Here is a 9316-nt window from a genome sequence, read left to right as displayed (position 1 = left end):
TAAGTAGGACACCTCGTGTCTCAAAGGATGCTGACCCATTGTCCAACTTAGTCTTGATGGTACTGAGCCTCAAGGTATGGGTCTATTTCCCTCGTGTCCTTGTAGTGGGACTTAACAGGTAGTGTGTGTCCTGATAAGTGCCTGCCTAGCCCACGTGTTTTGAACCTTGGGTCTCTCTTTTTTTTTTTTTTTTAAGATTTTATTTATTTATTTATTTGGCAGAGACATGGCGAGAGAGGGAACACAAGGAGGGGGAGGGAGAGAGGGAGAAGCAGGTTTCCTGCTGAGCAGAGAGCCCATGCAGGGGTCCGTCCCAGGAACCTGGGATCATGAACTGAGCTGAAGGCAGACACTTAACCTCTGAGCCACCCAGGCACCCCAAGACTTTGAGCTTCTTGAGAGCATGAACCTTGCTTTACATGTCTGAACCCTCCTTGGGGCCTAATGAATCATCCTGCACATGGCAAGTCCCTCGTCAGTGGTCAAAGTCCGCCAGCTCACGCTGGGTAGGTTTGTCTGCAAACAGAGCTGAACTAATGCTAACATTTCTAAGAGATTCTTAATGTGCTGGGAAGGCACGGAGCTGACCAGAAGTAGTACGGACCGGATATCTTCTCTCGAGGGGAACTTGATGGTGTGGGGTTCTCTGCTCTGGGTTTCACATGTATTTCTGTCTGTGCTATCATCATCTCACTTGGCTTAAGAGAAAACTACATTTGGAGAAATTAGCTGAATTGTTCCCAGTGACCAAGGTTACACGTTGGGAAGTCTAGGGTTTACACTCAGCCCCCCAAGTTAGCCGCTCCACTGCCTTGTGACCTTTGGCACATACCAACATGACTTTGGGGGACATCCTGGAAGGAGAGCCAGGTGCTTTCTTGCTTTGAAGTGATTGATTCCTGCCTCCTCTTAGAAACAAAAACATTAAATACAGTTGTTTTCATGGAACAGTGAGTTTAGCCAACAGGGTGAGCTTTATAGAACCCAGATAGGCCTTTCTGGAAACACAATGTAATTCCAAAATACAGTGTTTGCCACAGTCTGTTTCCAAGGCCCACTGCCTTGTAATTATTTCGTTTTAGGATAATAGCAGTTGAGGGCATGGATTTTGTAGTTGGAAACCCAGGTTCCAATCCTGTCTCTGCCACAAATTGGCTAGGTCTCTAGACAAGTTTTTGGACCCTCTCTGAACTCTGGCTTCCCGCTCCTAGCAGTGAGACTTGGGATCTTGCATTTGGAAAGTGTCTGACAGGAAGTGGGCTATAATAAAAACACAGGTTACACGGAGTCCAGAGTCTGGGGTGGTTAAACAAAAGAAATCTGAGAATTTCCAGTGAACACATTGTTACATTCCCTCCACTGGCTTTGGCAGAAGTAGAAAATGACCAGAGATCTTATTTTCACATTGCTTAATACAGGTTTGTGCACCCTAAGATTCTTGTTGAAACTAAAGCTTCCTATTTATACACACATTATTTTGGAGTAAAGTAAATAATCACAGAACTTCTAGCTGGGTACCTACGAGGCTCCATTGTGGCTAAGGATGCTCTCCTTTTCCCCAGCAGCCATGTAGGTCTATAGACTCTGGGAGAGGAGGGGCAGCGGGGGCAGGGGGATAGGGAGGCAGCACAGATCCTGAGCGGCGCAGGTGCACTGAACTGGGAAACGTGGTTCTTAAGTTGTGCAGTGAGGACCTTCAGCTCTGCGATCAGCTTCCCTGAAGGTGCTGCCATCCTCATCCTCACTGTCCTTGGCTCTCTGCAAGCTAGCCGACCCCACTCGGCTGATCCCATAAACAGACCATACTCATGCTTGCTCAACTAATGCCACCCAATCTGGCTGCAGGTTTTATATACGTCGTATTTATATATGTCATATTTAAATATTTATATATTTATATATATGACATATTTATACATGTCATATTTAAATATGTATATTTATATATATACAATGTCAATGCTGATAAGATGCAGTGGCCCTCCTCCAAAACAAACAGCTCTCGTGCATTGGTGTGACCCGGTGTTATGCCAAAAGTGGAACTGAGAGCTCGTAAACTCTACTGCTCTAGACAAAATGGGACGGCACTCAGTTTTCAACCCTGGAGTGTCGTGGTCACAACTTGAAGGCTTACCGTGTGCTGGGCACTATACCAAACACTATGTGTACAAGGTCGCTTAATTTTTCTCCGTAACTATGACTGAAGTCAGGTCCATCTGCACCGTATGTGCCTCTGTTCTTTTTGGGTGCTTGAATTCGTTTGAGAAAGTTTCTGTTCTTTGCAGCCAAATATCCCTCACCAAGACATCTACTAGTGAAAAGGGTTAACTGACAGTTGCTAACTAAACCACCCTCCTCCCTGAGCTATGGGGAGCAGGTAAAAGCACACTAAAGATTGGGATGGAAATAACATGTGTATAAGAGGTGAATAATGTAGCTTTGGCCCTTTTTCAAGAGGTGGGTTAACAATAAAATCCCACCGCGACAGTCCTTTACTTAAAGGCAGTACCTTTGCAGCATGGTCCTAGAAGGGTCTGTTTCTTGGCCCCTGAGACAGACTAGCTGGGAGGCTTTGAACTTACGACGTCACCACCCGAGCCTCTGTGTCATCACCAGCTGTAACCATGGCACCTATCCTCATGAACAGTAGACTTTCAGCCTCCCACCGTCTGTTGCCCCCCACTTCTGGTAGCAGGAGCATACTCACCTTTTAGGGAATTCCTTCTACTCTGTAAGTGCGGTGTTGCTGGGATTGTTAAAGTAGCCTATCCTCCTCCAGCCAAAAGTTAGGCATGTTCTCACCTGGAATTTAAGTCTCCAGTGGAGTTCTGCAAGGACTTAAAAAAAAAAAAATGTTTGTGTTTGAAGGTGTGAGCCCCATAGGAAGCCTGCAAGAAACAGACAACCCAACTTAGAGTAGCTTAATCAGACAGAGTCTGATTTTCTTGCATAAACAGTCTCCAAGTAAGCAGCAGCTGGCATCAGGTCAGCTGCTCAACAATGTCTGGGCTTCCCTCCTGATCACAAAGTGATTGCAGAAGTTCCAGCATTGCATCCAAGTTCAAGGCAGGAAGAGGAGATCAAGGGAAAGCTTCAGTTGTTTCTATCACTCTTATCAAGAAGAGTACAATCTTTTCCAGAAATCTCCCAGCTATCTGGCTGGAACTGTGTCTCATGGCCACCCCTACCTGAAAAGAGGACCACACTGAACAAACTATTGATCCCCCTGCTTCCTGACCCTGACGTTGCCTTGCTTTTTGCTTCTCCTAAACCTAATTCTTAAGCTTTCAAGTCCACGGCCTCTCTCATAGCCCTCCGTGTAAATTCTCAGTGTCAACTTCGGTTGCTTGTGCTCAGAAAATTCTGACAGCCCTACCCTCTAAGTGTTGCTGTCAAGATGATAAGAGAACGCGGAATACTAAGCGGTCAGTAAGTGTTAGCTATGACGATTTTACCCAAGGTTGCACAGCTCGTTGGAGCTGGTCAACCTCCCAAGCCCCTGTATGCTCCATTCCACTAAATTGCCTCTCAGGCTCCAGTTTATTAAACAATTTGCTCACTCTGCAAGTACAGAGGGACACGTCGACCCAGGGAAAAAGAATAAGGGCTGAACTGTATTTTCTAGAAACTTTTATAAGTAGTAGGCATTGTGAAGGCAAGTGGGCATGCCTGGCCCCCAGGTCCAGACCAACACAATGGTTCATTCAGATGAGTGATAAAGGAGAGGCTGTTCCCAGAATAGCTGGCCCCTTGAATTGTGGTACAGGCAACTTCCAAGCAGAGCCAGGCCACTGCCAGGAAGAGGACAGGGGCCAGATGCCCGGCTGTGACCCTGCCCTGAGGGCTGGGGGCCCATGGGGAGGCCGGAGGAGGTGCCAGTGGGGTCTACCCCCCTGTTTAAAATGCCAGCTCTGCTACTAACCAGCCACAGGCCCTCAGATGAGGTGCTTAACCTTCCATGCCTCACTTTCTCATCTGGAAAATGGGGATAATAACCCCTAGTGCTTGGTCATTAAGAAGATTAATGGAGTTAAGACAAGTGCGTGACATGCAGCAGCCTCGCTTGGTGAGTTCACTATCACCGTCCTTGGCGGGACAACCCAGCTGTAAGCTGTGGTTTCCAGAGTTTAGGCCTTGCTAAATTATCCAGAGTGGGTTTGGTTACAAGTGACATTAGAAGTGACATCCCCCCCTTCCCTGCTCCATTTTCTTCATCAGTTTACCAGGGCTTAATGGTGAACTAAAGAATCTATCCACAACTGTATTATCACAATAGCTGGTCTTTACTGAGCACCTACTATACGTCCCATACTGCTTATTCATATCTTCATCAAACACACCAAACCTGGGACATGGATGTCGTCTTCATTTTATCCACCAGAAAATGGAAGTTCAGAGAGCTGACATGATCTCCCCCAACTCACAGAGTCGTGGGTTTAAGCCTCCATTCTGGCTGCAATAACAAAATACCATAGACTGGGGGCCTTGAGCAGCAGACATTTATTTCTCACAGGTCTGGAGGGTGGAAAGTGCAAGATCAAGTCTCTAGCATATTCAGTGTCAGGTGAAAACTCACTTCCGGGGTCACAGACTTCCATCTTCTTTCTGTGTCCTCACGAGGCAGTTGGGGCAAAGGAGATCTCCAGGGCGCCTCTTCTAAGGGTATTAATCCCCTTCATGGGGGCTCCATCCTTATGAGCTCATCACCTCCCAAAGACCCCACCTCCTAACACCTTCCTCTTGGGGGTAGGATATCAACATAGAGATCTGAGGGGACACAAACATGTATTCCATCACAACCCTGTTGTACTCCAAGCCACAAGCACTACATGTCTCGAAAAGACATCCGGAGCCACAACGGGCTTGGCAAATCACCATGCGCCTATAAAGGGGCTGGCCCTTGGGCAGGATGAGACCACCAGCGGTGCATCTAGATGCGGAGATAAGGTGCTGAAGGGCAGTGGGAGGCCCAGGGGAACAAACCCAGAAGAAGCTTTCTTATCTCCAGCAGGCTATGATGAGGGAACCAACAACCCATGTTCTTCCTGGCTGAACAAGGCTTGGGCAGGGGGAAATTATAAACCCCAACCGCCATGAGAGAGTTCAAGTCAGTGTTGGAAGAAACCCCCACCTCACTGTGTCACCTGTCTTAAGGGTGACACGTCAGCCCCTCCCTTCTCCTGAGATGGGAGATAGATGAGCCTCGAGAGAGCACCAGGCCTGTCTTTGGCCCACTCTCCTCTGTGCCCGTAAAGGCCCTTCCCCTGCAGACGAGGCCTGAGGTTTTCCCACCAGGCCTGGCTCTGGAGAGCTGAGCCCAGTTCAGAGGGTCAGTCCTGGCAAACCCACCTGGTTTCTTTTCTTTCTTTTTTAAGATTTTATTTATTTGACACACACAGTGAGAAATCACAAGTAGGCAGAGAGGCAGGCAGAGTAGAGGGGGGAGTAGGCTCCCTGCTGAGCAGAGAGCCCGATGCGGGACTCGATCCCAGGACCCTGAGATCATGACCTGAACCGAATGCAAAGGCTTAACCCAATGAGCCACCCAGGCGCCCACCCACCTGATTTTCAGACCTAGAGCCACGTCCTCCAACAGACCTGTATCTGCGAAGAAGGACCTGGGTGAGTGTCTCTTGCAGAGGGCTCCAAGTGCCAGCAGGAAGCTTGGGTGTCAGAAATCCAATCCCTTCGGCCCCAACAGGCTGGCACTTAATGGGGAATTTGAGTAGCGAGGCAAGTGCTGCAAGAGCTTTTGAGCCCGGGGAGGGAAAGAAAGTTTCTATTTAAAACAGATGTAGAAACAAACAAACAAACAACAAATGTAAGCCTGCTCTGCGTTTTCATCACCAACTTGACAGTTACCAGACACGTGTTTGCAAAACAAATTTGTAGGGTTTTGCCTTAACCACTGCAGTTTGTTAGTACCCCATAAGGACTTCACCTCACCAGGATTTGCCGCAGTGCGTGCTCATTGTAGCATTTTCCCGTTGTGCTGTTGTTAGAGGAAACAGCCTTTCTTTTAATCTACCCCTTGTAACATCAGGATTGTCTTATAATTAGGCCACCCAGGATAAACACTGTTCTGATTACCCTGAAGTTAGGGAGAAAAGTCTGTAAGCTTTTTCTCTTTGAATGGATATATATGAATAAAAATGTGATTAGATTACATCATTTAAAAAACATACTGCAAAATCGCTTTCCCTTCTAAGGCTCTTTAATATATAATAAGAGTTAACATCACTGAGCATGTTCTATGGTCAGGTACTTAGATGGCCTCGTTTTAATCTTGCCAGTATAATGAGGAAGTACCATTGCTATTCTCATTATATAGATTAAAAAACCGAGGTTCAGAAAGGTTCATCCACACAGCTCAGTACATAATAGATTCAGGAGTTGGTCCCAGGTCTGAGTCCAAAACTCTGGTTCTTACCACTACTGTGGTTCTGTAGAAGTAGGAAAAAAACCTTTTCTTCTACCCTCTTAGGTTCGGTAGCTGGGTCATGTGGATTAAACCAACAAAAGACAGATTACCAGTAGATAAGATTTATTTTGCATGTGCATGGGGCCTCACAGAAAAGGTGTGAAAACCCAAAGAAACATTAGGGCTTGAAAGCTGATAAGCCATTCTAACAAAAGGTGATAAAATTGTAAACAAGGGACAAGACAAAGACAAAGAGGGTTGGTCTTCTAGAAGTCATAAATTGTGGGAAGGTGGATACCTGGGGGAAACTCATTGAAGATTAGAGTTGTGTAATAAAATTAGTTTATTCAGACTCAAGACAGTGCCATCTCCAGTGAAAATTATCATCTCTTTTCCCTGGTATGGGAGTGGGGAGCAGATACCTTCACCAAGGGAAACTGATATTACCCTCACCAAAGGAAATTTATACCCTGCTTTTAGGCAGAAAGGGAGAGGACAGAACTTCTCCTGTGTCTTTCTCAGTTGCCTTCAATTTATAATAATCTGTATCCCAAAGAGGCATATTTTGGCGTGCTATATTCTGGTCCCCTCAGTTCCTCAAACACATAACACTGTTTTAAAAGCTCCCTAATAGGGGGATGCCTGGGTGGCTCAGTGGGTTAAGCTTTTGCCTTCGGTTCAGGTCATGATCTCAGGGTCCTGGGATCGAGCCCTGCATCAGACTCTCTGCTCAGCAGGGAGCCTGCTTCCTCCTCTCTCTCTGCCTGCCTCTCTGCCTACGTGTGAACTCTGTCAAATAAAATCCTAAAAAAAAAAAAAAAAATTTTTTCTCAAATAGGAACACCTGGGGAGTGCAGTCAGTTAAGCACCCAGCTCTTGGTTTTGGCTCAAGTCATGATCTCAGGTTCGTGAGATGGGAGTCCCCGTCAGGCTCCACACAGAGTCTGTTGGAGACACTTCCTCCCACTCTGTCCCTCCCCCCCCGCTCAAATAAATAAATAAATAATTTTTTTTTTTTTAAAGTTCTCAAATATTTATTGAGTTCTATTATATGTTTAACATCATAGGCTGAAATATTGTCCTCGAGGAGCTGGCACTTAAGTACGGGAAGACAAACCTGCTCGGCTTCAGACAAGCCCCTCCGTGGGGACAGCTGCTCTTTACACTTAGACAGAGTTTCTAAGTTTCCAAGTAAGTCACACACATCATTCTGTCTTCTGTTGGATCATCACAAACAACTATATGAGGTAGCCTGGTGCTGTTATTTTTATTTTACAGGAAACCCTCTTAGAAGTCAAGCAACTTACCCAAAGATATCCAGCGTGGACATCTGAGTGCCCTCTGTTCTGCTGTATATGTTACAGAATTTTTGTCCCCTTAGCGCCTGTGGTTCTTGGTCATGCCTCTTGGAAGAATGAAGAGGTAGACCAGACAAAGAGTGGTGGGCAACAAAGCAAAGTTCATTGAGCAAAGCAAAGTTCATTAAGCTCCCAGAGAGGGAGAGGAGCGTGAGTGGGTTACTCCCAGAGTGTCTAAGTTTAAGGGTTTCTATGAGCTCTTTCCTGGAGCTGTCTTAAGCAATCAGGATGTGCTGAGTCATGGCAACCAGGGCTTTAGTCAGATATCTGCCTACTTATTAGGTTAATGTCTCCGTGCTGATGGTCTTTTTTTGATGACATCTCTGAGTGTGTCTTTGCCTCTGATATTGCCAAATGCCTTGTGGTTAATTGCTTATTTAAGGATGTTTTGCAGAAGTCATTTCTGCAAAGGCTGCAAAGCAAAATGTTAGTGTGGTCCTTTCTAAGCTGCAAAACAGGCCATCAGAGCTGTTTTATTTTAGCTGTTCTGACTCCATATTTCCTTGTTGGGACCCTGGTCCTGAGTATCTAACTGTCCAGGTCACTCCTAACATCTACACACACACACACACATACATACATGTACACACACACACACAGACCCCTATATGAACCATATGTATACAGCCAATAAACCAATGCATATATGTAGCATTTGCCAGTGGAGCTCCTACTGACTCAGATCTTGGCTGGCCCCCACACACCTTTGTCCATTCTCACCAATAATCACTAGGGGGAGGCTTTCAAGGAAATTTACCTCCCCTTAGTCTGTGGCTAATAACACAGGCTACTCAGGTAAAATGATCAGGACAAGCCTCTCGGACAGTATGTACAGGTTCCTCTTAAAGAATGGGTAAGCTATATGTTTAACAGAACTAATGATGTAAACAATGTATTATGAAAAGCTAAATTAAACATTATAACTATGTAGAAAATATAGACTTATGTATAATCAAAATGCTGAGAATTTTTATATGGCATTGTGTGAAGGGAGTTTGAATGTTAATAAACACGTTTCCCACTTAAAAAAAAAAAAAAAGAATGGGTAAGCTATTCGAGGTGGGTTCAGCAGGATTATTTTGGTGACTTGTTTCCTGTTAGCGCCTAATAATGTGTCTGGAAAAGAACTAAAGTAAAACTGCATTTCATTGAAGACGTCCTACTTCAGATCTATTACAAATTCACACCAGGGTCCGGTTCTCTAGAATCTTTCACAACACTGGGAAATTTGGCAGAAACATGAGTTGGCTCTAACAGCCGATCTCCATCAACCTCTTCTCCTTTGCCTCCTGTTGTAGAGGATGAAAATTCATCTCCCCAGATACTTTGCGGCGAGAGGTGCTAAGGCTGTGGTAGGGGGCGGGTTTCTAGGGAATATTTTTCTCCCTGTGAAAGGAAAGGCAGACTGGAAAATGTATTCTTGCAGTTCTGGCCAGCTCCCTACTTCCTGTTCTTGTCGGAGGTTCTGTGGGGAAGGGAGATGTGAGATGGGAGGTAGGACCGGGGGCGCAACAGCAGGGGAGCGAGGCCTGTGGAA

This window comes from Mustela lutreola, chromosome 1 (assembly GCF_030435805.1).
Source record: "Mustela lutreola isolate mMusLut2 chromosome 1, mMusLut2.pri, whole genome shotgun sequence".
NCBI lineage: Eukaryota > Metazoa > Chordata > Mammalia > Carnivora > Mustelidae > Mustela > Mustela lutreola.
This window is presented reverse-complemented; position numbering follows the sequence as displayed.